This window comes from Aquarana catesbeiana, linkage group LG09 (assembly GCF_042186555.1).
Source record: "Aquarana catesbeiana isolate 2022-GZ linkage group LG09, ASM4218655v1, whole genome shotgun sequence".
NCBI classification, from domain to species: Eukaryota; Metazoa; Chordata; class Amphibia; order Anura; family Ranidae; genus Aquarana; species Aquarana catesbeiana.
Window position 1 is genome coordinate 224,333,847 of NC_133332.1, and position 25,731 is coordinate 224,359,577.

General features: G+C 45.2%; 1 long non-coding RNA gene across 1 annotated transcript in view; it reads right to left on the reverse strand.

Moving 5' to 3' along the window:
* The window catches only part of LOC141107277 (uncharacterized), an 85,458-nt gene extending 61,054 nt beyond the window's left edge, over nt 1–24,404 (reverse strand). The window contains exon 1 of the long non-coding RNA XR_012235854.1: nt 23,397–24,404. This is a non-coding gene — a long non-coding RNA (uncharacterized lncRNA). The remainder of the gene's footprint in view (nt 1–23,396) is intronic.
* Nucleotides 24,405–25,731: the final 1,327 nt, after the last annotated feature.

A 25,731-nucleotide genomic window follows, 5' to 3' on the forward strand; every position in this document is an offset into this window, starting at 1 on the left:
AGACACCCCAAGGAAATTGCTGAGAGGCGTGTTGAGCCCATTGAATATTCTTTTTTTTTGTCCCAAGTGATTGAATAATGACAAAAAAAAAAAAATTACAAAAAGTTGTCACTAAATGATATATTGCTCACACAGGCCATGGGCATATGTGGAATTGCACCCCAAAATACATTCTGCTGCTTCTCTTGAGTACGGGGATACCACATGTGTGGGACTTTTTAGGAGCCTAGCCGCGTACGGGGCCCCGAAATCCAATCACCGCCTTCAGGATTTCTAAGGGTGTACATTTTTGATTTCACTCTTCACTGCCTATCACAGTTTCGGAGGTCATGGAATGCCCAGGTGGCACAAACCCCCCCCAAATGACCCCATTTTGGAAAGTAGAAGCCCCAAGCTATTTGCTGAGAGGCATGGTGAGTATTTTGCAGCTCTCATTTGTTTTTGAAAATGAAAAAAGACAAAAAAATAATTTTTTTTTTCTTTTTTTAATTTTCAAAACTTTGTGACAAAAAGTGAGGTCTGCAAAATACTCACTATACCTCTCAGTAAATAGCTTGGGCTGTCTACTGTCTACCCTTAAAAATCCTGAAGGCGGTGATTGGTTTTCGGGGTCCCGTACGCGGCTAGGCTCCTAAAAAGTCCCACACATGTGGTATCCCTGTACTCAGGAGAAGAAACAGAATGTATTTTGGGGTGTAATTTCACATATTCCCATGGCATGTTTGAGCAATATATCATTTAGTGACAACTTTGTGCAAAAAAAAAAAAAATTTGTCTCTTTCCCGCAACTTGTGTCACAATATAAAATATTCCATGGACTCAACATGACTCTCAGCAAATAGCTTGGGGTGTCTACTTTCCAAAATGGGGTCATTTGGGGGGGGGTTTGAACTGTCCTGGCATTTTATGCACAACATTTAGAAGCTTATGTCACACATCACCCACTCTTCTAACCACTTGAAGACAAAGCCCTTTCTGACACTTTTTGATTACATGAAAAAATAATTTTTTTTTGCAAGAAAATTACTTTGAACCCCCACACATTATATATTTTTTTAAAGCAAATGCCCTACAGATTAAAATGGTGGGTGTTTCATTTTTTTTTTCACACAGTATTTGCGCAGCGATTTTTCAAACGCATTTTTTGGGGAAAAAACACACTTTTTTACATTTTAATGCACTAAAACACACTATATTGCCCAAATGTTTGATGAAATAAAAAAGATGATCTTAGGCCGAGTACATGGATACCAAACATGACATGCTTTACAATTGCGCACAAACGTGCAGTGGCAACAAAATAAATACATTTTTAAAAGCCTTTAAAAGCCTTTACAGGTTACCACTTTAGATTTACAGAGGAGGTCTACTGCTAAAATTACTGCCCTCGATCTGACCATCGCGGTGATACCTCACATGCATGGTGCAATTGCTGTTTACATTTGACGCCAGACCGACGCTTGCGTTCGCCTTAGCGCGAGAGCAGGGGGGACAGGGGTGCTTTTTTTTTTTTTTTTTCTTTATTATTTTTTAGCTTTTTTATCTTATTTTAAAACTGTTCCTTTCATTTTTTTTTTTTTTAATCATTTTTATTGTTATCTCAGGGAATGTAAATATCCCCTATGATAGCAATAGGTAGTGACAGGTACTCTTTTTTGAAAAAATTGGGGTCTATTAGACCCTAGATTTCTCCTCTGCCCTCAAAGCATCTGACCACACCAAGATCGGTGTGATAAAATGCTTCCCCAATTTCCCAATGGCGCTATTTACATCCGGCGAAATCTAAGTCATAAAATGCTCGTAGCTTCCGGTTTCTTAGGCCATAGAGATGTTTGGAGCCACTCTGGTCTCTGATCAGCTCTATGGTCAGCTGGCTGAATCACCGGCTGCATTCTCAGGTTCCCTGTTGAGACAGGAGAGCCAGAGAAAAACACGGAAGACGGTGGGGGATAGGGGGCATTCTCTCCCACTACTTGTAAAAGCAGTCTAGAGGCTAATTAGCCGCTAGGATTGCTTTTACATGAAAGCCGACCGCTGGCTGAAAAGAATGATATCAAGATGATACCTAAACCTGCAAGCATCATTCTGGTATAACCACTCAAAGTCGTGAATGGTGTACCTGAAGACAAAAAAATGGTTAACAATAAAGCACAGTAAATGGTAAAGTATAAAAAATTGCATACCTGAAAAGCAAACCTGATAAAACATAATAGCAATAAAACATTGCAGAATAGAATACAGTAAAAAAGAGCAGAACAATAGAGAGAATAGAGAGAGAGAGAATAGAGAGAAAACAATAAAACGACAACTATTATTTTTTATTTTATATTTTTGTTTGTGTTTTTTTTTTTTTTACACTTTTTTTGTAACTGTAACTTTTATAACTGTAACCGGTTCCAGGTTCGGGTCTCTCAAAATGCGATGGCATCTTGGGAGACCCTGTGAAAGTGTGCCTAGTCTGTGGAATGCTGTACCCTATGCTAATACTCAACTAGTGAATGGTAGCGTTCAAAACATTCACCAATGCAAAGACCAGGATTGACAGGAGGGACAATAATAGCGGGTGTCACACCTATATCCGCGCTTGCTGCAGACACAACATCTTTTTTGGGGGGGTTCGTTGGGTAGGGGTACTCGGGAGGACATATAAATGCCTCTCATGCAGCCGACTGCATTTGGTTGGAGATGTGAATGGGGGAAGTACGGGTGCTGCAGAAGTGGTGGGTTCCCAATTAGGATTGGCGAATGCAGCAGGAAGGGCATTATGGGCACGACGGGCCTGTGTTTGTCTTTTTGGTGGCAGTGGGACACTACTTGTGCTTGCCACCTCACCAGCTTGAACTGCACTTATGGGACTCGCCACGTCACCAAGTGTTACTGCAGTGCTGGTTTGACTACGACCGGGGTGTACTAGGCCGCTGGCGCTTGCCAGTTCACCAAAACGCTACCAAAAAAACTGTTAACGATCGCAGGGATCAGGCCTGACTCTGCGAACGCTGCAGTTATGCGTTTAGTGTTTTGTAAGTGACAGTGATCGATTGATACTGCACTTGGGTGGGCTGGGCTGGGCCGGGCGGAGGGGCAAAACGCAGGTGCTAGCAGGTATCTGGGCTGATCCCACTAACACTGCGTTTTTGGGAACCCTAAACTGCTGGGGACGCCAGTATAGATCTGATCGGATCAGATCAGATATTGATCAGTTCAGATACTATAACACTAAGGGAGGTGTACGGTGCATGCGTGGGTGTTAGCGCTACTGGCACTAGCTGACGCTGCCTGGGGCTGGTGCTTGCCAGTTCACCGAAACGCTACCAAAAAAACTGTTAGCGATCGCAGGGATCAGGCCTGACTCTGCGAACGCTGCAGTTATGCGTTTAGTGTTTTGTAAGTGACAGTGATCAATCGATACTGCACTTGGGTGGGCTGGGCTGGGCCGGGCGGAGGGGCAAAACGCAGGTGCTAGCAGGTATCTGGGCTGATCCCGCTAACACTGCGTTTTTGGGAACCCTAAACTGCTGGGGACGCTAGTATAGATCTGAACGGATCAGATATTGATCCGATCAGATACTATACCACTAAGGGAGGCGTATGCTGCGTGCGTGGGTGTTAGCGGTACTGGCGCTAATCTGACGCTGCCTGGGGCGACGCATATCACCCCCGGGCGATCATGGGGCTAAACCTTTATTCGGTAATAAACGGCGGGTGCCCTGACACTATAAAAAATAAACGAACTAACCAGCGTCACCCTTAACGGTTATACGGTGATCAGTGGTGAAAGGGTTAACTAGGGGGCAATCAAGGGGTTAAAACATTTATTAGATAGTATATGGGGGTCCCTGTCGCTATAAAACGCTGACGGCGAACCTAAATATTTACGTCCCTAACTAGCGTCACCAGCGACACTAATACAGCGATCAGAAAAATGATCGCTTAGCGACACTGGTGACGGGGGGTGATCAAGGGGTTAAAACTTTATTAGGGGGGGTTAGGGGGGTATCCTAGACCTAAAGGGGGCCTAACACTCACTGCCCTAACACTGTAACTGTCACAAACTGACACCAATACAGTAATCAGAAAAAAAAAAACAAAAAAAAAAAAACCTGTTTGGTGTCAGTTTGTGACAGGGGGGGGGTGATTGGGGGGCGATCGGGGGGGGGGGATCGGGGTGTTTTGTGTGCCTGGCATGTTCTACTGTGTGTGTGTGTGTGTTGGTGCACTCACATTACAGTCTTCTCTCCTTGGCCCGGAACGGAAAATACCGAGCCGAGGAGAGATGACATCATTTCCTCTGCCTCTGTGTACAATACAGAGGCAGGGAAATGATCCCATTGGCTGGGAGCGATCGCGAGGGGGGGGCCACGAATGGATGGCCTCCCCCTCACCACCGATCGCCGGGGGAGATTTGCCGACCGCCGCAGGCACCGGGGGGGTCCGATCGGACCCCCCACCCGCGGGCAGGCAAGGACGTACATGTAAGCCCTTTTGCCTGCCCGTGCCGCTCTGTCGACGTACATCGTCGTGCGGCGGTCGGCAACTGGTTAACAGTGCATGTGAGAGCACAAACCAAGCCAAGTCCAAAGAATTGTCTGTAGACCTTCAAGACAGGATTGTATTGAGGCACAAATCTGGGGAAGGGTACAGAAAGATTTCTGCAACATTGAAGGTCCCAATGAGCACAGTGGCCTCCATCATCCGTAAATGGAAAAAATTTAGGACCACCAGGACTCTTCCTACAGTGGGCCGTCTGGCTAAACTGAGTGATCAGGGGAAAAGGGCCTTAGTCAGGGAGGTGACCAAGAACCTGATGGTCACTCTGACAGAGCTCCAGCATTTCTCTGTGGGGAGAGGATAACCTTCCAGAAGAACAATCATCTTTGCAGCACTCCACCAATGGTAGAGTGGACAGATGGAAGCCACTCCTCAGTAAAAGGCACATGACAGCCTGCCTGGAGTTTGCCAAAAGTCATCTGAAGGATTCTCAGGCCATGAGAAACAAAATTCTCTGGTCTGATAAAACAAAGATTGAACTCTTTGGCCTGAATTGCAAGCATTACATCATGTCTGGAGGAAACAGGCACCACTCCTCACCTGGCCAATACCATCCCTACAGTGAAGCATGGTGGTGGCAGCATCTTGCTTTGGGGATGTTTTTCAGAGGCAGGAACGGGGAGAATAGTCAAGATCGAGGGAAAGATGAATGCGGCAATGTAAAGAGACATTCTTGATGAAAACCTGCTCCAGAGCGTTCTGAACCTCAGACTAGGGTGAAGGTTCATCTTCCAACAGGACACCAACCCTAAGCACACAGCCAGGATAACAAAGGAGTGGCTAGGGGACAGCTCTGTGAATGTCCCTGAGTGGCCCAGCCAGAACCCAGACCTGAACTTGATTAAACATCTCTGGAGAGATCTGAAATTGGCTGTGTACCGATGCTCCCCATCCAACCTGATGGAGCTTGAGAGGTCCTGCAAAGAAGAATGGGATAAACTGACCAAAAATAGGTGTGCCCAGTTTGTAGCATCAAAAAGACTTAAAGTGATTGTAAGTGCTCGTTTTTTAATTTTTTTAACCACTTGAGCCCCGGACCATTATGCTGCCTAAGGACCAGAGGTCTTTTTCCAATTTGGCACTGCATCACTTTAACTTTTAATTGCGCGGTCATGCAATGCTGTACCCAAACGAAATTTGCGTCCTTTTCTTCCCACAAATAGAGCTTTCTTTTGATGGCATTTGATCACCTCTGCCGTTTTTATTTTTTGCGCTATAAACGGAAAAAGACCGAAAATTTTGAAAAAAAATGATATTTTCTACTTTTTGTTATAAAAAAAATCCAATAAACTCAATTTTAGTCATACATTTAGGCCAAAATTTATTCGGCCACATGTCTTTGGTAAAAAAAAAGTTAATAAGCGTATATTCATTGGTTTGTGCAAAAGTTATAGCGTCTACAAACTAGGGTACATTTTCTGGAATTTACACAGCTTTTAGTTTATGACTGCCTATGTCATTTCATGAGGTGCTAAAATGGCAGGGCAGTACAAAACCCCCCCAAATGACCCCATTTTGGAAAGTAGACACCCCAAGGAAATTGCTGAGAGGCATGTTGAACCCATTGAATATTTATTTTTTTTGTCCCAAGTGATTGAATAATGACAAAAAAAAAAAAAAAAAAAAAATATTTACAAAAAGTTGTCACTAAATGATATATTGCTCACACAGGCCATGGGCCTATGTGGAATTGCACCCCAAAATACATTCAGCTGCTTCTCCTGAGTATGGGGATACCACATGTGTGGGACTTTTTGGGAGCCTAGCCGCGTACGGGGCCCCGAAAACCAATCACCGCCTTCAGGATTTCTAAGGGCATAAATTTTTGATTTCATTCCTCACTACCTATCACAGTTTTGAAGGCCATAAAATGCCCAGATGGCACAAAACCCCCCCAAATGACCCCATTTTGGAAAGTAGACACCCCAAGCTATTTGCTGAGAGGCATGTTGAGTCCATGGAATACTTTCTTTTTTGACACAAGTTGCGGGAAAGTGACAATTTTTTTTTTTTTTGCACAAAGTTGTCACTAAATGATATATTTCTCACACAGGACATGGGCATATGTGGAATTGCACCCCAAAATACATTTAGCTGCTTCTCCTGAGTATGGGGATACCACATGTGTGGGACTTTTTGGGAGCCTAGCCGCATACGGGGCCCCGAAAACCAAGCACCGCCTTCAGGATTTCTAAGGGCGTAATGTTGTGATTTGACTCCTCACTACCTATCACAGTTTTGAAGGCCATAAAATGCCAAGATGGCACAAAACCCCCCCAAATGACCCCATTTTGGAAAGTAGACACCCCAAACTATTTGCTGAGAGGCATGTTGAGTCCATGGAATATTTTATATTTTGACACAAGTTGCGGGAAAGTAACACTTTTTTTTTTTTTTTTTTTTTTTTTGCACAAAGTTGTCACTAAATGATATATTGCTCAAACATGCCATGGGCATATGTGGAATTACACCCCAAAATACATTCTGCTGCTTCTCCTGAGTATGGGGATACCACATGTTTAGGACTTTTTGGGAGCCTATCCGCCTACGGGGCCCCGAAAACCAAGCACCGCCTTCAGGATTTCTAAGGGCATAAATTTTTGATTTCACTCCTCACTTCCTATCACAGTTTTGAAGGCCATAAAATGCCAAGATGGCACAAAACCCCCCCAAATGACCCCATTTTGGAAAGTAGACACCCCAAGGTAATTGCTGAGAGGCATGTTGAGTCCATGGAATATTTTATTTTTTGACACAAGTTGCGGGAAAGTGACAATTTTTTTTTTTTTTGCACAAAGTTGTCACTAAATGATATATTTCTCACACAGGCCATGGGCATATGTGGAATTGCACCCCAAAATACATTTAGCTGCTTCTCCTGAGTATGGGGATACCACATGTGTGGGACTTTTTGGGAGCCTAGCCGCATACGGGGCCCCGAAAACCAAGCACCGCCTTCAGGATTTCTAAGGGCGTAATGTTGTGATTTGACTCCTCACTACCTATCACAGTTTTGAAGGCCATAAAATGCCAAGATGGCACAAACCCCCCCCAAATGACCCCATTTTGGAAAGTAGACACCCCAAACTATTTGCTGAGAGGCATGTTGAGTCCATGGAATATTTTATATTTTGACACAAGTTGCGGGAAAGTAACACTTTTTTTTTTTTTTTTTTTTTTTTTGCACAAAGTTGTCACTAAATGATATATTGCTCAAACATGCCATGGGCATATGTGGAATTACACCCCAAAATACATTCTGCTGCTTCTCCTGAGTATGGGGATACCACATGTGTGGGACTTTTTGGGAGCCTAGCCGCGTACGTGGCCCCGAAAACCAAGCACCGCCTTCAGGATTTCTAAGGGCATAAATTTTTGATTTCACTCCTCACTTCCTATAACAGTTTTGAAGGCCATAAAATGCCAAGATGGCACAAAACCCCCCCAAATGACCCCATTTTGGAAAGTAGACACCCCAAGCTATTTGCTGAGAGGCATGGTGAGTATTTTGCAGCTCTCATTTGTTTTTGAAAATGAAGAAAGACAAAAAAAATGTATTTTTTTTTTCTTTTTTCAATTTTCGAAAGTTTGTGACAAAAAGTGAGGTCTGCAAAATACTCACTATACCTCTCAGCAAATAGCTTGGGGTGTCTATTTTCCAAAATGGGGTCATTTGGGGGGGGGTTGTGCTATCTGGGCATTCCATGGCCTCCGAAACTGTGCTAGGCAGTGAAGAGTGAAATCAAAAATTTACGCCCTTAGAAAGCCTGAAGGCGGGGCTTGTTTTTCGGGGTCCCGTGCGCGGCTAGGCTCCCAAAAAGTCCCACACATGTGGTATCCCCATACTCAGGAGAAGCAACAGAATGTATTTTGGGGTGTAATTTCACATATTCCCATGGCATGTTTGAGCAATATATCATTTAGTGACATCTTTGTGCAAAAAAAAAAAAAAAAAAAAAAATATTTGTCTCTTTCCCGCAGCTTGTGTCACAATATAAAATATTCCATGGACTCGACATGCCTCTCAGCAAATAGCTTGGGGTGTCTACTTTCCAAAATGGGGTCATTTGGGGGGGGTTTGAACTGTCCTGGCAATTTATGCACAACATTTAGAAGCTTATGTCACACATCACCCACTCTTCTAACCACTTGAAGACAAAGCCCTTTCTGACACTTTTTGATTACATGAAACAATAATTTTTTTTTGCAAGAAAATTACTTTGAACCCCCAAACATTATATATTTTTTTTAAAGCAAATGCCCTACAGATTAAAATGGTGGGTGTTTCATATTTTTCTTTCACACAGTATTTGCGCAGCGATTTTTCAAACGCATTTTTTGGGGAAAAAACACACTTTTTTAAATTTTAATGCACTAAAACACACTATATTGCCCAAATGTTTGATGAAATAAAAAAGATGATCTTAGGCCGAGTACATGGATACCAAACATGACATGCTTTAAAATTGCGCACAAACGCGCAGCGGCGACAAAATAAATACATTTTTAAAAGCCTTTAAAAGCCTTTACAGGTTACCACTTTAGATTTACAGAGGAGGTCTACTGCTAAAATTACTGCCCTTGTTCTGTCCTTCGCGGTGATACCTCACATGCATGGTGCAATTGCTGTTTACATTTGACGCCAGACCGACGCTTGCGTTCGCCTTTGCGCGAGAGCAGGGGGGGACAGGGGTGCTTTTTTTTTTTTTTTTTTTTTTCTTTATTATTTTTTTGCTTTTTTATCTTATTTTTAAACTGTTCCTTTCATTTTTATTTTTTTAAAATTAATTTTATTGTTATCTCAGGGAATGTAAATATCCCCTATGATAGCAATAGGTAGTGACAGGTACTCTTTTTTTAAAAAATTGGGCTCTATTAGACCCTAGATCTCTCCTCTGCCCTCAAAGCATCTGATCACACCAAGATCGGTGTGATAAAATGCTTTCCCAATTTCCCAATGGCGCTGTTTACATTCGGCGAAATCTAAGTCATAAAATGCTCGTAGCTTCCGGTTTCTTAGGCCATAGAGATGTTTGGAGCCATTCTGGTCTCTGATCAGCTCTATGGTCAGCTGGCTGAATGACCGGCTGCATTTTCAGGTTCCCTGTTGGGACAGGAAAGCCAGAGAAAAACATGGAAGACGGTGGGGGAGGGGGGGGCATTCCCTCCCACTGCTTGCAAAAGCAGTCTAGAGGCTAATTAGCCACTAGGATTGCTTTTACATGAAAGCCGACCGCTGGCTGAAAAGAATGATACCAAGATGATACCTAAACCTGCAGGCATCATTCTGGTATAACCACTCAAAGTCCAGCAACATACCAGTACGTTGCTGGTCCTTGTTAGGCATATATTGTAAACTTTTTTTTCATGCAGCCTGTGGGCTGAACGAAAAAAAGATATTGATCGGTGGGTATGCCCACCATTAGAATACCTCCCTTCATCCACCCACTTCTAATGATGGGCATACATGCACCATTTATATATGCCGAAGCATGGGGGCATCCTCCCGCAAAAGGCAGGAGCAAATTGCTCCTCCACCCACTGCTGCCCCCACGCTTCGGCATATATGCTGAAGTATGTAACTGTGGTGGTGAAATCACCTCCGACAGCGCTGGAGTCACGGCTTTATATATCGTGGGAGCAAACGCTGTTGCTGTCAAGATAAATAAATCCGCGCTGCAACTGAATGGCGTACCTGCTAAGCAAATGATGGTTAACAATAAAACAAAGTAACATTACAGTATAACAGTAAGACTTACCATACCTGCAAAGCAAATACAAAAAAAAAACATAGTAAAAAATAAAACATTTAACGCAACCTGTGCCTAAAATATATATATGCCGAAGCATGGGGGCATCCTCCCGCAAAAGGCAGGAGCAAATTGCTCCTCCACCCACTGCTGCCCCCACGCTTCGGCATATATGCTGAAGTATGTAACTGTGGTGGTGAAATCACCTCCGACAGCGCTGGAGTCACGGCTTTATATATCGTGGGAGCAAACGCTGTTGCTGTCAAGATAAATAAATCCGCGCTGCAACTGAATGGCGTACCTGCTAAGCAAATGATGGTTAACAATAAAACAAAGTAACATTACAGTATAACAGTAAGACTTACCATACCTGCAAAGCAAATACAAAAAAAAACCATAGTAAAAAATAAAACATTTAACGCAACCTGTGCCTAAAATATATATATATGCCGAAGCATGGGGGCATCCTCCCGCAAAAGGCAGGAGCAAATTGCTCCTCCACCCACTGCTGCCCCCACGCTTCGGCATATATGCTGAAGTATGTAACTGTGGTGGTGAAATCACCTCCGACAGCGCTGGAGTCACGGCTTTAGATATCGTGGGAGCAAACGCTGTTGCTGTCAAGATAAATAAATCCGCGCTGCAACTGAATGGTGTACCTGAAAACAATAAAATGGTTACCAACAAAACAAAGTAAACGGTAAAGTATGAAAAATCTGAAAAGGAAACATGGTAAAACATAATAACAATAAAACATTGCAGAATAGAATAGAGTAAAAAAGAGAAGAACAATAGAGAGAGAATAGAGAGAGAGAGAACAATAAAACAACAACTATTTTTGGTTTTTTTATTTTATATTTTTTTTTGTTTTTATTTTTTTAAATTTTTTTTTAATTTTTTTTTTACACTTTTTTTTAGTAACTTTTAACTTTTGTAACTTGTTCCAGGTTTGGGTCTCTCAAAATGCAATGGCATCTTGGGAGACCCTGTGTTAGTGTGCCTAGTCTGTGCAGTGCTGAACCCTATGCTAATACTCAACTAATGTATGGTAGCGTTCAAAGCATTCACCCATGCAAAGACCAGGATTGCCAGGACAGGAGGGACAATAAGACCGGGTGTCACGCCTAAATCCGCGCTTGCTACAGACACGACATCTTTTTTGGGGGGCTCGTTGGGTAGGGGTACTCGGGATGGCATAAAGAAAATGCCGCTCATGCAGCCGGCTTACTGCATTTGGTTGGGGAAGGTGAGGTAGAGCACCGTCTGGAAACAGAAGGGCTCTGACGATCTCTTCCTGGAATTTAAGGAAGGATCCAGTCTGTCCTGAAGCTCTGTATAGCACATGAGCATTCAGCAAAGCCAATTGAAATAAGTATACAGACACTTTTTTGTACCAGCGTCTGGCCTTACGGGCAACTAAGTACGGCGCCAACAACTGGTCGTTGAGGTCCACCCCTCCCATATTAAGGTTGTATTCGTGGACACAGAGGGGTTTCTCCACAACACCAGTCGCCGTAGAAATTTGGGTCGTCGTGTCTGCATGAAGGGAGGTGAGAACGAAAACATTCTTCTTATCCCTCCACTTCATAGCGAGCAAATTATTATACTTCAAGCAGGCTCTCTCCCCCAGCCTAAGACGGGAATCTACAAGCCGCTGGGGAAAGCCCCGGCGATTAGGTCGCACGGTGCCACATGCTCCAATCTGCTGATCAAACAAGTGACTAAAAAGTGGCACGCTCGTATAATAATTGTCCACGTACAAGTGGTACCCCTTTCCGAATAAGGGTGACACCAAGTCCCACACTATCTTGCCAGCGCTTCCTATGTAGTCAGGGCAGTTGATCGGCTCTACGTGACTATCTTTGCCCTCGTAAACCATAAATCTACATGTATAGCCTGTGGCCCTGTCACAGAGCTTATACATCTTGACCCCGTATCTGGCACGCTTGCTGGGAAGGTACTGTTTGAATGACAAGCGGCCAGAAAACTTAATCAGGGACTCATCAACGCAGACAACTTGATGGGGGGTAAACAAGTCTGCAAAACGTTGGTTGAAGTGGTTTACGAGGGGCCGAATTTTGTAGAGCCGATCGTATGCAGGGTCTCCACGAGGACGACAGAGTTCATTGTCGTTGAAGTGCATGAACCGCAAAATCTGCTCGTATCGTGCCCTGGCCATGGAAGCAGAGAACAAGGGTGAATGGTAAATTGGGTCAGTGGACCAATATGACCGCAACTTACTCTTTTTATTCAACCCCATGAGGAGGGAAAGGCCCAGAAAGGTCTTAAATTCGGAGACCGTAATTGGTCTCCAATCTCTGGCAAGGGAGGACTGGGGATTAGCGGCGATGTGTTGACCAGCGTATAAATTGCTTTGGTCCACAATAGATCTATAGAGATCTTCGGTGAAAAACAGTGAATAAAAATCCAGTGGCGTAAAGTCAACTGTTTCCACCTGAATTCCGGGTTGGCCAGTGAAAGGGGGAAGTACGGGTGCTGCAGAAGTGGAAGGTTCCCAATTCGGATTGGCCAATGCAGCAGGAAGGGCACTATGGGCACGACGGGCCTGTCTTTGTCTTCTTGGTGGCAGCGGGACACTACTAGTGCTTGCCACCTCGCCAGCTTGAACTGCACTTATGGGACTCGCCACGTCACCACGTGATACTGCAGTGCTGGATGTACGACCAGGGTGTACTAGGCCGCTGGTGCTTGCCAGTTCACCAGAAGGAATAGCGGCGCTAGTACTTCTCTGCTCCATACGAGAGCCCTGCGGTTCTTGCACTTCAAGGACAGAAGAAGAAGAATGGGGTCTGGTACGCCTGACTCTAGCAGGGACCACAACTCTGTCGTCAGAGCTATCTGTCATGGAGCCGCTGTCCTCTACAGGTTCGTATTCTGAGCCTGAACTTGACAGATGAGTGACTTCCTCTTCACTATCTGTCATACTCAGAAACGTGTAGGCCTCTTCACTAGTGTACCTTCGATTTGCCATTTTGGCCTCTAAATTTAGGGGTACACTAGTGAGACTCACAGGCAAAAAAGCTCCTGACTGTTGGCGACTGTATAAAAACGCTACCAAAAAACTGTTAGCGATCGCAGGGATCAGGCCTGACTCTGCGAACGCTGCAGTTATGTGTGCTTAGTGTTTTGTAAGTGTCAGTTATCGATCGATACTGCACTTGGGTGGGCTGGGCAGGGCTGGGCCGAGGAGCAAAACGCAGGTGCTAGCAGGTATCTGGGCTGATCCCGCTAACACTGCGTTTCAGGGAACCCTAAACTGCTGGGGAGTATAGATCTGATCGGATCAGATATCGATCCGTTCAGATACTATAGCACTAAGGGAGGTGTATGCTGCGTGCGTGGGTTTTAGCGGTACTGGCGCTAACCTGACGCTGCCTGGGGCGACGCAGACCTTATCTGATCCTAAAAACTTAACTTCTATCACCGCCGGGCAATTAGGGGGTTAAACCTTTATAGGGTAATAAACGGCGGGTGCCCTAAAACTATAATAAACTGTAATAAACTGTAATAAACTACAAAAAACAAACTAGCTAACCAGCGTCACCCGTAACAGTTATACGGTGATCGCTGGTGAAAGGGTTAACTAGGGGGCAATCAGGGGGTTAAAACCTTTAGCAGGTAGTATATGGGGGTCCCTGTCGCTATAAAACACTGACAGCGAACCTATATACTTACCTCCCTAACTAGCGTCACCTGTGTCACTAATACAGCGATCAGAAAAACGATCGCTTAGCGACACTGGTGACGGGGGGTAATCAAGGGGTTAACTTTTATTAGGGGGGGTTAGGGGGGTACCCTGGACCTAAGGGGGGGTACCCTAGACCTAAAGGGGGCTAACCTAACTGCCCTAACACTTCTAACTGACACAAACTGACACCAATGCAAAAAAAAAAAAAACTGCTATTGGTGACAGAGTGACAGGGGGTACAGGGGGGTGATCGGGGGGTGATCGGGGGGTGACAGGGGGGTGAAATGTGTGCCTGCGTGTTCTACTGTAAGTGTAGTGTTGGTGCACTTACTTGGATGTCTTCTCTCCTCTGCGTCGGATCAAAAAGACCGACTCGAGGAGAGATGACATCACTTCCTTTCCCTCTGTTTACATTACAGAGGGAAAGGAAGCATTTTCATTCGCCGGGAGCGATCGGGAGGGGGTGGCCAACAATGGATGGCCGCCCCCTCACCTCTCATCGCCCGGGAACAAATGGCGACCGCCTCGGGCACCGGGGGGGGGACCGATCGGACCCCCCACCCGCGGAAGGCAAATCACGTACATGTACGTGATTTTGCCTGTCCGTGCCACCTTGCCGACGTACATCGGCGTGAGGCGGTCGTCAAGTGGTTAAAATAACAAACATATCATACTTACCTCCACTGTGCAGCTTGTTTTGCACAGAGTGGCCCCAATCATCTTCTTCTGGGGTCCCTTGGTGGCTCTCACGACTCCTTCTCGCATCTGTAAACCCCCTAGGAGAAGCGCTTCCCCGGGGGGGTTACTTGCGGGCACGCGCCAGAGTCCAGCATTTGCGTGCATAGACACGAATGCCGGACTCGGCCCTGCCCCCCCGGTGCCCGCGTCATTGAATTTGATTGCCAGCAACAGAAGCCAATGGCTGTGCTGCTATCAATCTATCCAATCAAGAGCCGAGAACCCCGGGCAGAGGAAGAGCGCGTCTTCGGCGTGTGAAATTGCAGGGCTCAGGTAAGTAAGACAGGGGGGGGGGCTGGGGGGCCGGTCAATGCCAGGTGTTTTTTCAGCTTAATGCATAGGATGCATTAAGGTGAAAAAACACAAGGGTTTACAACCCTTTTAATGCTGTAATTGGTGCCAAAGGTGCTTTAACAAAGTATTGAACAAAGGCTGTGAACACTTATGTACATGTGATTTTTTCCTTTTTTTTATTTTTAATAAATTTGCAAAGACTTCAAACAAACTTTTTTCACATGTCATTATGGGGTATTGTTTGTAGGCTGTTGAGGGAAATAATAAATTGAATCAATTTTTGAATAAGGCTGTAACATAAAATGTGGAAAAGTGAAGCGTTGTGAATACTTTCCGGATGCACTGTGTGTTGCAGAAGAGAAATATTCTCTCTTCTGCACTAAGACACACTTACTTGCCTGCTCGCAGTCTTCTATTGAATGTACACTGAGCCATGCATGTGCAGATCAGCGTGCATTCCCAAAATACTCTGACTGTGTCAGAACGACTGACTTTCCTGCGCATGCATGAAATGATGTCACCCCCTGCCAGCCAATCAAAAGGCCAAAAACCTCAGCACCCAGAAGTATCTCAAGCAGAAGATGAGCAAGCAAGGAATTTAAAGTGGTTGTAAACTTCAAACATGAAATATGAACAAAGCATATCCCTCTATGGTGTGTACTTGTCTCAATTAATGTCAGGGTTGGGCTCAGCCCTTCCTTCTCTGAACTGGCTGCTCAGCTGTCGGCTAATTGCCAGCTCCTTTCTCTCTCCACAGTTACTCAGCTGTTGATATCCTGCTCGTCAGTCTTGCCTACTTAAGCCATCCAGTCCAGAGGAGCTCTGCCTTCACCTTGGTCACATCACAGAAACTCCTGCGATCCTGTTCAAGATTTGCTTTGCTGACATCCCTTCTGGCTCCGGATCCTGCTTGCTGTTCCACTACATTGATCCCTGACTTCTGGCTTGGCTGACTATCCGTTCCGGTTACTGAACTTTGGCTATGTTTTGACTAAGTTTGTTCTTTTTCCTTTTTTATTAAACAAGTGTGATTTAACTGTACTTCTGTCTCAGTCTGATTTCATGGTTTCTGACAATTAAGAGCACAAAGTGTCATTTCTGTACCCATAAGGCCATGTGCTGCATTATTAATTTCATATGCTAACCCTAGTGCAACATGTTTATCTAAAGCATGGGTAAGCAAAGGACCTGTTTTCCTTTGCAAAGTGTGGAATATGGATGTAGGTTGCTAAGGGGTCCTAAGGATCTGTTTATTACCAGTAAATTACAAACAAACGTCAAAGTAGAATACAGGTCAGGATTAACTGGGCTGTCGGCGGAGCAAATACAAATTGATCTGCTTATGACTGTTCCAACTGCTAATGAGTTAGCAACTAAAAAAATGAAAAGTTACGAGTGCGGTCAAACTTTAAATAAATAAAACTTTTTCATTTTGTTGCCCTTTCAACTTTTTGTTCACTTTCGCACTGCACATTATCTTCTATTTGGGAAGAGGCCTTAAATTCAGTCAGCTTAATAATAGATAAGAGCACACTTTTTGAGACTGATCAGGCAAAAATAATGCAAATACATTTTTACTGAGGTCAGTGGACCATCAAGATAACTTCCAGGTGAGTAGTGCCTGTGCGATTTGGCTGGGTGGTTGTCATTAGGAGAAAGACATCAATTAACGCTCGTCAGATCAATGAGCTCGTCCCCTCTTTCATGTTACTCAGCTTTAAGTTATTTTTAATGTCAGAACATGGCAAATGCCTTGGGATTGGCGATCGTTGAGCTTTTAATATAAATTAGCAAATTATTTCCATGTTAATAGACACCGAGCCGCCCACTCCTCGAGACCCCAGGTGCTGTAATCAGAGTTAAAATGAAACGTCGCCCCCGTGCAAAACAGCCTCATTTGCATAATTAACGGCTGCCGGCAGCTAATGAGAGAGTTATTATTGGGAAGGAAAGGCAGTAAATGAGAGACTAGTCACTGGGAGAGTTATTGGAGGGATGGGATATGTGTTTGGGGGGACATCTATCCACCTGCAATTGTGCCTGTCAACACTGCCTACTTTTAATGAGAGCATCGCGGTGGACAGAAGGATCAGATGACAGAAAGATGGACACAATAGAATGCACAGAAATATCGTGTTAGGTCCCAGTTCAGTTAAAGTGCAAGTGGTACAGCTCCTAAAGTCCTGTCCAGAGGTCTCATAATCTTTCAAAGCTATAAATCTCCCCCTCCTACTGCATAACTGTCATCATGTTCCCTCTATAAAACTAAACATTTCATCCCCCTGCCTGTCTGCCAGTTGAGAAGCTGTCAGTATATTGCTCTACATCTCTTACTATTCTCACACTCTCCACTCTCATCATCCTGTAAAATAAAACCTGGCCTGTTCTTGGCCTATAAAGCTCATTATCCCTCTCCCACTATGCTGCTCTATGGCTCCAATCATCCAAGTCCATCAACTCTCACCATCACACTCTTTGGCTCTCATTATTCTGCTACACAATTTTTACCGTCTTGCTCTATGGTTTTCTGCATCCGGCTCTAGAACTCTCATCATCCCACTAACCAGCATACCTCTCTATGGTCCTTATCCTCCTGCCCTACAACTCTCATCATTAGCTCTGTGGTTCTAACTGTTCTGCCCTACAACTCCTGAAACATTCTGATCTGTGGCTTTCAACACCCTGCCTCTCCCCATCCCAATAAGTGATTGTCTTTTTCCTATTCTACAACTCTCAATATTCTTTATAGCTCCCATAAATCTTGACCACAACTTGCACCATACTTGCAGTTTCTTTGACTCTCATTATCCCACCCTACAAATCACAATGTATATCTCTCTTCATCCTGTCCTACATCTCTAACCTTCCCTCTCTATGGAACTAATCATCCTGACCTACAATTCCCACAATCCCACTGGATGACTTTTATCCTGTATACAACTCTAATGCCCCGTACACACGGTCAGATTTTCCGACGGAAAATGTGTTATAGGACCTTGTTGTCGGAAATTCCGACCGTGTGTAGGCTCCATCACACATTTTCCATCGGATTTTCCGACACACAAAGTTTGAGAGCAGGATATAAAATTTTCCGACAACAAAATCCGTTGTCGGAAATTCCAATCATGTGTACACAAATCCGACGGACAAAGTGCCACGCATGCTCAGAATAAATAAAGAGATGAAAGCTATTGGCCACTGCCCCGTTTATAGTCCTGACATACGTGTTTTACGTCACCGCGTTCAAAACGATCGGATTTTCCAACAACTTTGTGTGACCGTGTGTATGCAAGACAAGTTTGAGCCAACATCCGTCGGAAAAAATCCTAGAATTTTGTTGTCGGAATGTCCGAACAAAGTCCGACCTTGTGTACATGGCATAACTCCTCACAACTGCCATTATCGCATTGCACAACTCTATAATTCTCAAATTGTTCTACAACATTCATCATCACATAGCTTCACAACTATGATCCTCCCACTCTATCACTGTCAATATTCCACTCTACAACTCCCAATCTACAATATCACCGTTCACTATTAGCACCCTCCAAATACCACTAAACCACTATACTTCTATAGTATACAATCAATTTCCCCGCCCTGCAACTCTTACCATTTCCCCAGCTCTGCAAATCTTAGCATCTAACTATTCAACAACTCCTACCCTTCTCCAATTCCACAAGTTATACCATCCTGTTGCTATTTAAATTTTACCATTCTCCTACACCTTAGGATCCTTCCACTCTACAATGCTTAGCATTCTTCCTCTTCACATCTCTTACTTGCGTCCCTATTTCTCTTCCTATATACAGCTGTAGCAAGGTCCCAGGCCTCCTTTGGTCTGATGAGAACCTCTAGGGCCAGGGATGGATCTTTCTGTATGTGGTGGGTTGTGAGGCATAATAGGGGTAAGATGGTTAAAGTTATTGGGCGCCAGACACTTCTTGGATATAAAAGAGGTTTTACAGTATTTCTTTTAACAATCCTTTCTGTATTTTTTGGGAAAGAGGGTTAGGGCCAGGACACCCTTAGATAGTTGTAAGATGAATTGGCAGACTCTGAGACTTCAATAGGAGGACAGCCATGCAGGGAAAGGCATTCAGCAAGACGCCACATCTGCATGTGCAGGAATGCTGTCTCCTATGGCAACAGTCTTTTACAGTTCCAAACAAACACAAGACTTAACAATTCCTTCACTTTCACTACAATTGCTTCTTGTAGTTCTCCAATGCACTGAGCTCCCGGTCTCTCACTAGACCCACTGATTCACTATCACTGAATCCCCTGAGCTCCTTCAATCTTCACGGTGGTATCTTCCTGAAGCATCACCACCGCTTCTCTGCTGGGTCACTAGCTTGGCACTCTAGATACCACTCAAGCTTTGCCCACTCTTGCCTGCTCGGTCCCCCAGCTTGACACACAAGGCTGCTCTGCAAGCATCACCTCGCTGGCTGGGTCCCTGGCTTGATTCCCACTGAAGTTTCCCGATTCTTCACCGCCCCCAGTTGGTGAGAATTCTGCTCCGGCACTTACTCACTGTGGTCCCTGGTAATAAGGCAGAGAGTCCCTTCCTGTCGACAGCTTCCCCTCTACCTCCGACCACTGACAGGTTCTCTGGCCGACAGAAGTGTCACTTTTGGTTGGACTATAAGCCGCAATTTCAACCCTGCGCTGCTCTCTTGCTTCTGGATAGGCCCTCAGACAGCATAGCAGCCAGGTGTGCCCAGGAAAGGCCCAATCTCCAGCCTAGCAGCCTAGGCAATAAGACACACGTCCACCCAGACAGCCATCCAGGTGGCACAGAACCCCAATCACCTGACTCCACCCAAATACATAGGTTCTCCCAGCAGGCCAAGGGATTCAAGAAAACCCCTGCCCATTGGCTGACATACCCCATATATCCATCACCTGACCTTGGGTTGCCCTTCTCATATCTAGTGCCACCAAGTCCCTGGCCACCTAGTGGTAGAAGAGAAAAATGCAACAAGGCCAAACTTAGGGAGAAATCGATGAATCTCTAGCAATCAACCAAGATAACTACTCCTGGCAAGTAAATTTGTGAGGAGCATCAATGCCTAAACTCCAGGGTGCTGCACAGCTATATACAGTCTCTATATACACTCCTCTTCTTCCTCCAGCACTCGCTTGCAAAAAAAAAGAAAAAAAAATAGACTCAGCTGGGACACACTTTTAGTGAATCTGGGGAAGCACTTAGCCAGATCAAAGAAAACGCCTTTTACAGGCAGGGACCCCGGGCCCCTTTGGTTGTGTAGCAAAGGCCAGTGTCCAGCTTACAACCCTGTGGTTACTGATCTCAACACCACCTCTTCAGGCACTGCTAGCCTGCCTGGCTGTAGCTGCCCCTTTCACTAGCCCTCCTGGCTACTTCTCCACAGTCCTCCCAGACTGACACCACAGTACTCCCCAACTGCTCACTCACCAGCCCACCTGGCTGACTCCTCAGGAGATCTCCTGGACATGCTGACACTCTCCCGCTGTCTTCACACTTGCTGCCATGCATCCAGGAAAGGATTCCTCTGTGTGTTGTAGAGGGTCCCTCCAGCACCCAAGCCCCAGGCTCCAAGTCACCCCCCCCAGACTAGGGGGCACCCTCAAGGGCCACCGACAGCCTCCTCAGCACTCCATCTCCATCTTCCACCCGACTGCCTCTGCCGGCCCACTTTGCTGGGGATTTGCTGGGTCCCTCATCAATACTCCAAGCAGCTCCTCCTAGACTCCACTCTCTACTTCTGGAAGCTTCTCCAAGGTTCCAGAGAGTAGGGGGAGTTACAAGAGGTGCTGCTTGCTGAGTCATTCAGCCTCCCTGTGTCACTCAGCCCTGACCCAGATTAAACCCAGGCCTTTCTCTCAGCCCGACTACATTTTCCTACACTAACAACTATGTACACTAGCACCTAGTTAGAGGGTACTACACCCCTACTATGCAACTCCACCACTGCTGCTCCATGAACATCATCTTCCTAAAATATCTCTCCATTTCCTTATTGTCTAGGATTATTGCTCTACCAGGCATGTTGCTTCTGATTATTTATATCCAACACCATTAGATTGTCAAAAAGTGTGTCATATCATGAAGTAATTTCTAGTCTTGTATCATTATTTTAGAAATAACTATAGACTTTAGAAGATTGAACCTCAATCCATCTGATGCCAGCATGATCAAGGCACAGAACCTTCTGCATTGAGTTTGTTTGTTTATCCTGTGAAAAGAAAGGTTTCTACTCACAAAATTGCTGTTAGGCCAAGCGTAGGAAGTATATTAGAATGTCAGCTCTTTAGGGAGCATAGACTTTCCTAATGTAATAATTAAAACTACAAATCTGCACTGTGAGATAATAAAAAAAGGTTTCAACTTATCATGCTAGCAGCTGTGAAAATATCATAAAATTGAGATGTGTAGAACTTATAAAACAGTGCTCAGTGCAATTCAAAAGCCATACTGTCCAAAAATAGTGTAATAAATGAATAAATAAATAAAATATTGGTACAAACGTGTGTAAGCAGGGGTTAGTATTCTCTACAAGGAAGCCCCGCCCCTGGGTATGTAAAGTAGGCTGGGCTACCTTTTCCCATATAATTGTTGGGGGCGGGTTAGTTGATATTAGGTTGATGGGTGGTAGCCTGCAGTGAGCCATCATGTGGGTTGCTGACTAGAACTGAAATATAAACCCTTTGGGCGGGCATTGCAGAAAGGGAGAGAGGAGAACCCAATTCAGAGAAACCTACAACAGAGCAAAGATAGAAGAGCTAGCTGGCATCCCCTTATTAAACTTGAATTTGTAATCGCTAGTGATGCAGTTGATTTACGGGTACAAAGAGAACCTTGCACTCTGTTTACATTTGTAGTAAAACATTTAAAAAGGCTGATCTTGTGGACAATTGCTTATTTCATGAAGTGGGCCAGAGGCCGGGAGTACACAAGTAGTCAAAATGGTGGAGTTCTACCAAAACCACTGTGTCTGGTACCCCATCTGGTTCCTGTTGCAGGAGGACAATTGGAGGTGCCATGGGCCAGCATGACCATTGTTGGCGGTGAATCAGGAAGCTGCTAACACTTGATGTGGTTGGCAGGATGGGGTATGTTACTGCTTGAGGATGTGTTGGTCTTGCTGTTTGGGTCCTTGCTGGGAGGTGGAGTTGAAGTGGAGAGTGTACAGTGGCCAGAGAGCGCAACATACTGTTGGACTGTGTGAACAGGCTGCAAACATGCCTCTGAGGATGGGGTTAAGCCCCACATATCGATTCCCCTGAGTTGGGGAACAATGGTGAATATGGGTCTATGGATAGTGCCAAAAAAGGAGTTTGCTCAGTGCCATTTTTATATAGTGTTGCCACCAATCTTCTTTAGTTATGGTACTCATGGCATGGGTATGTGCCATTGTTAAGCTGGGGGGTAGTGTAAGCAGGGGTTAGTATCCCATTTAGGGAAGCCCCACCCCTGAGTATATAGCCTGAGTCTTTTCCTTTGTAATTGTTGGGGTCAGGTGAATTGGTGTTAGAAGGTGGATGGGAAGTTGTGAGCTGCATGAACCATTATGTAGCTTTCTGAAGCCTACAACTACAAGGTGTAAGAGCTGGCTGGCACCCCCTTGTTAAACTTGAAGTTGTAATGAACAGTAATGCAGTTGATTTATGGGTAGAAGGAGGACATGTACAACTCAGTGTTACCAACTACCCCAAGTGAAATTTACTGGCAAGATGCGTAAAAATTACAAACAACACCAATTTTTTACTAGCACTTCAAAAAAGTACCTAAAATGTCTGTTTTTGGTGCTAAACTGTGCAACTTTTAATATTTAAACTATAAACATGTAGCTAGTGCTATTAGCAAAGTTAAACAAAAGTCAAAAAACAAATTTCTCTATTTACATGAAGGTCAGGTTAATATAACACAGCCAGCACAGAGTTCGCCATTACAGTGCAAGGGAGAATCCTGCGAACCTTGATGTAAAGGATGATGCCACAGATCATGATCTAAGGGGGAACACTGATCTAAGGGGGAACACTGATGTAAGGAGGGGGAGGGGGGGCTCTGCGCTTCCGTTTACATCAGAGTTCCCACTTACATCAGGGTCCGCAGCAATGTCCTTTACATCAAGGTTCGCAGAGTTCTCCCTTGCACTATAAGTGGAAATCCTGCAGACTCTGATGTAAAGGGGAACATTTGGAACTCTAATGGGGGGGACTCTGGTGACCAGAGATTACCTTCCGCAGAGTGAATACACTAGGGTAAGGTGGGGTTACTGATATAAGGGTTAACCTTTATTTCAGTGCCCCCTTACATTATTGGGTTCACTCCCCCCCTTACATCAGTGACCCCTCCTCAGACTGACCTCCTCTCAGGTGCACCATACAGGGCTCAGTCAGGCAACTCCAGCTTGGCAGCTCTGGTTTTATCCGATAGTCTCCGCTACACAGTCCACACACATCTGACTTCTCTCGTGATCCCCAATCTGGTGGCGCTTCCACTCTTGACTCCTCTCCAGGCTCCCCCTCAGAGATTGCAGACATGATAAAACATGAGATGGTCAGAGATTGCAGACATGGTACAGGAGATGGTCAGAGACTGCAGACATGATACAGGAGATGGTCATGCGGACAGGATACAGAAGATGGTCATGTGGACAGGATACAGAAGATGGTCATGCGGACAGGATACAGAAGATGGTCATGTGGACAGGATACAGAAGATGGTCATGCGGACAGGATACAGAAGATGGTCATGCGGACAGGATACAGAAGATGGTCATGTGGACAGGATACAGGAGATGGTCATGCGGACAGGATACAGAAGATGGTCATGTGGACAGGATACAGGAGATGGTCATGCGGACAGGAGATGGTCATGCAGACAGGATACAGGAGATATCAGAGAGACAGCAGACAGAGATTGCATACAATGATTTTGTACAATCTCACCACTGCTATTTTTGTCTGGAAACTGCTGCCTGTGCCTGTCTGTGGCAGCCAGTCGCAATAAATGGATGGATGTTGCAGCCAGGCCAGGGGACAGGGTCCAGTGGTGGGACTCAGTTCAAAACAAGTTGGCTTGTAACTATGCATGCACAGCTGCTGCATGCCACTCACTAACCAGGGGGCTGCAGCCAGGGCAGGGTGCTCAATGCTGGTCAGTGGTACTGGTCAGGGGGCCTTACATGTCCATTCAGGGGGTTGGCCCGGCCAGGTTCGCAGCGCCCTGCGCTGTCCATCTCTCGTGGTGCTGTTGCCTCCGCCTCAATTGCACACTATCTATGTCCACTCTGTCTTCCCGCTCGGCTCCTGGCATTTTAGGTGACTTGCGGTATGACATCATCAGCTGGCGCGAGCCGGGCGGGCTCATGATCGGATTGTCTCGGGGATTTCCGGACTCCGGAGTTGGCGCTGCGCACGCGCAGTTCTCATCGGAGCCTGTCGCAGCGTTTTTACTGGCACCGTTTGTCTTCCACGGACATTTACGGCACTGGAAAAATGCCCTGTTTTTACGGGGTGCCCGTAAATCTGCGGACGGTTGGCAACACTGGTACAACTTTGCTGAAGAGAACTTACACTTTTATAATGTTCATAGTAAAACATTTAAAAGGGAGGCTGATCGTGTGGACAATTGTTTATTTCATGAAATAGACCTCAGGCTGGGGGTAGATGAATAGGCAAGATGTCAGAAGTTCTCTGGGCCAGCATGACCCAGTGAATCAGGAGTCTACTAACATGTTTTACCATCAGAGTTCCCCCAACAGAAACAAACTCGTTAGATAGAAGTGACCACTTACTAAAAATAGGAGTGAATGTAAGCGTTATGGTCACAGGTTCTGGGGCACATCATCCATGCACAATAAAATCAGGCAGAAAGAGAAGCAAATCATGCGATAATTAGGCTTATTAAGAATAGCAACAAGTAAAAAGCATAAAACATTCACAGTAGCAGTGTTTCAGCCAGCTGAAGTGGGAGCAGAACCTCAGTGAGACAAGTCAGCAGCAAAAGACATGCACTATTATCTATACATGCTTCTCTTTGTGAAACAGCTTTTTGATTTGATTGCACTCAAGAAGTCAATTAAAGAACTGAAAGGTCACCTGAGGTGGAAACTGCTAGAAAGCAGCAACATTCACATTTTGGAGCATGTTACACATTACACCTATATTTAGGGTGTAACGTGTAACATGCTCCAGCACCTCTCTCTGCACCCCCGATCCTGGGACAGTATATGGGGTGATGCGGCAGCACTAAACACTCTGAGCCTAGTTGCAGGAACAGAACTTGTATTAAAGTTAAAATTTGGCAATTCACAACAAGCCTGGTGGGAAGGCACTCGATCGGGAACACTCACAGAATGCAACACTGATGTATAGGAGAGCAGGTCTCGAGGGTGCCCACAGCGTCTGTCTTCAGGTGCAAAATGTGACCATGCTGGTCTGTGCCCAAATGGGGAGATCTCTAGGAAGGATGTGTGTCCCTATTCTATTCTCTGCTGCCAATCACTGTCCCTGTCAGACGGGTGATCTGACTCTACACTACCCACACACAAAATGCATGACAAGCCTAGGAGCCAGGGCCTTAAACAGGCTCTTCCTGACCCAAGATGGTTGCCAGAGTCACATGGGGTACTAGCATCCAATTGGATAGCTTCCCCAGTGACCCAGGAAACCATAGAGGAGCCATGTTCCACTTGA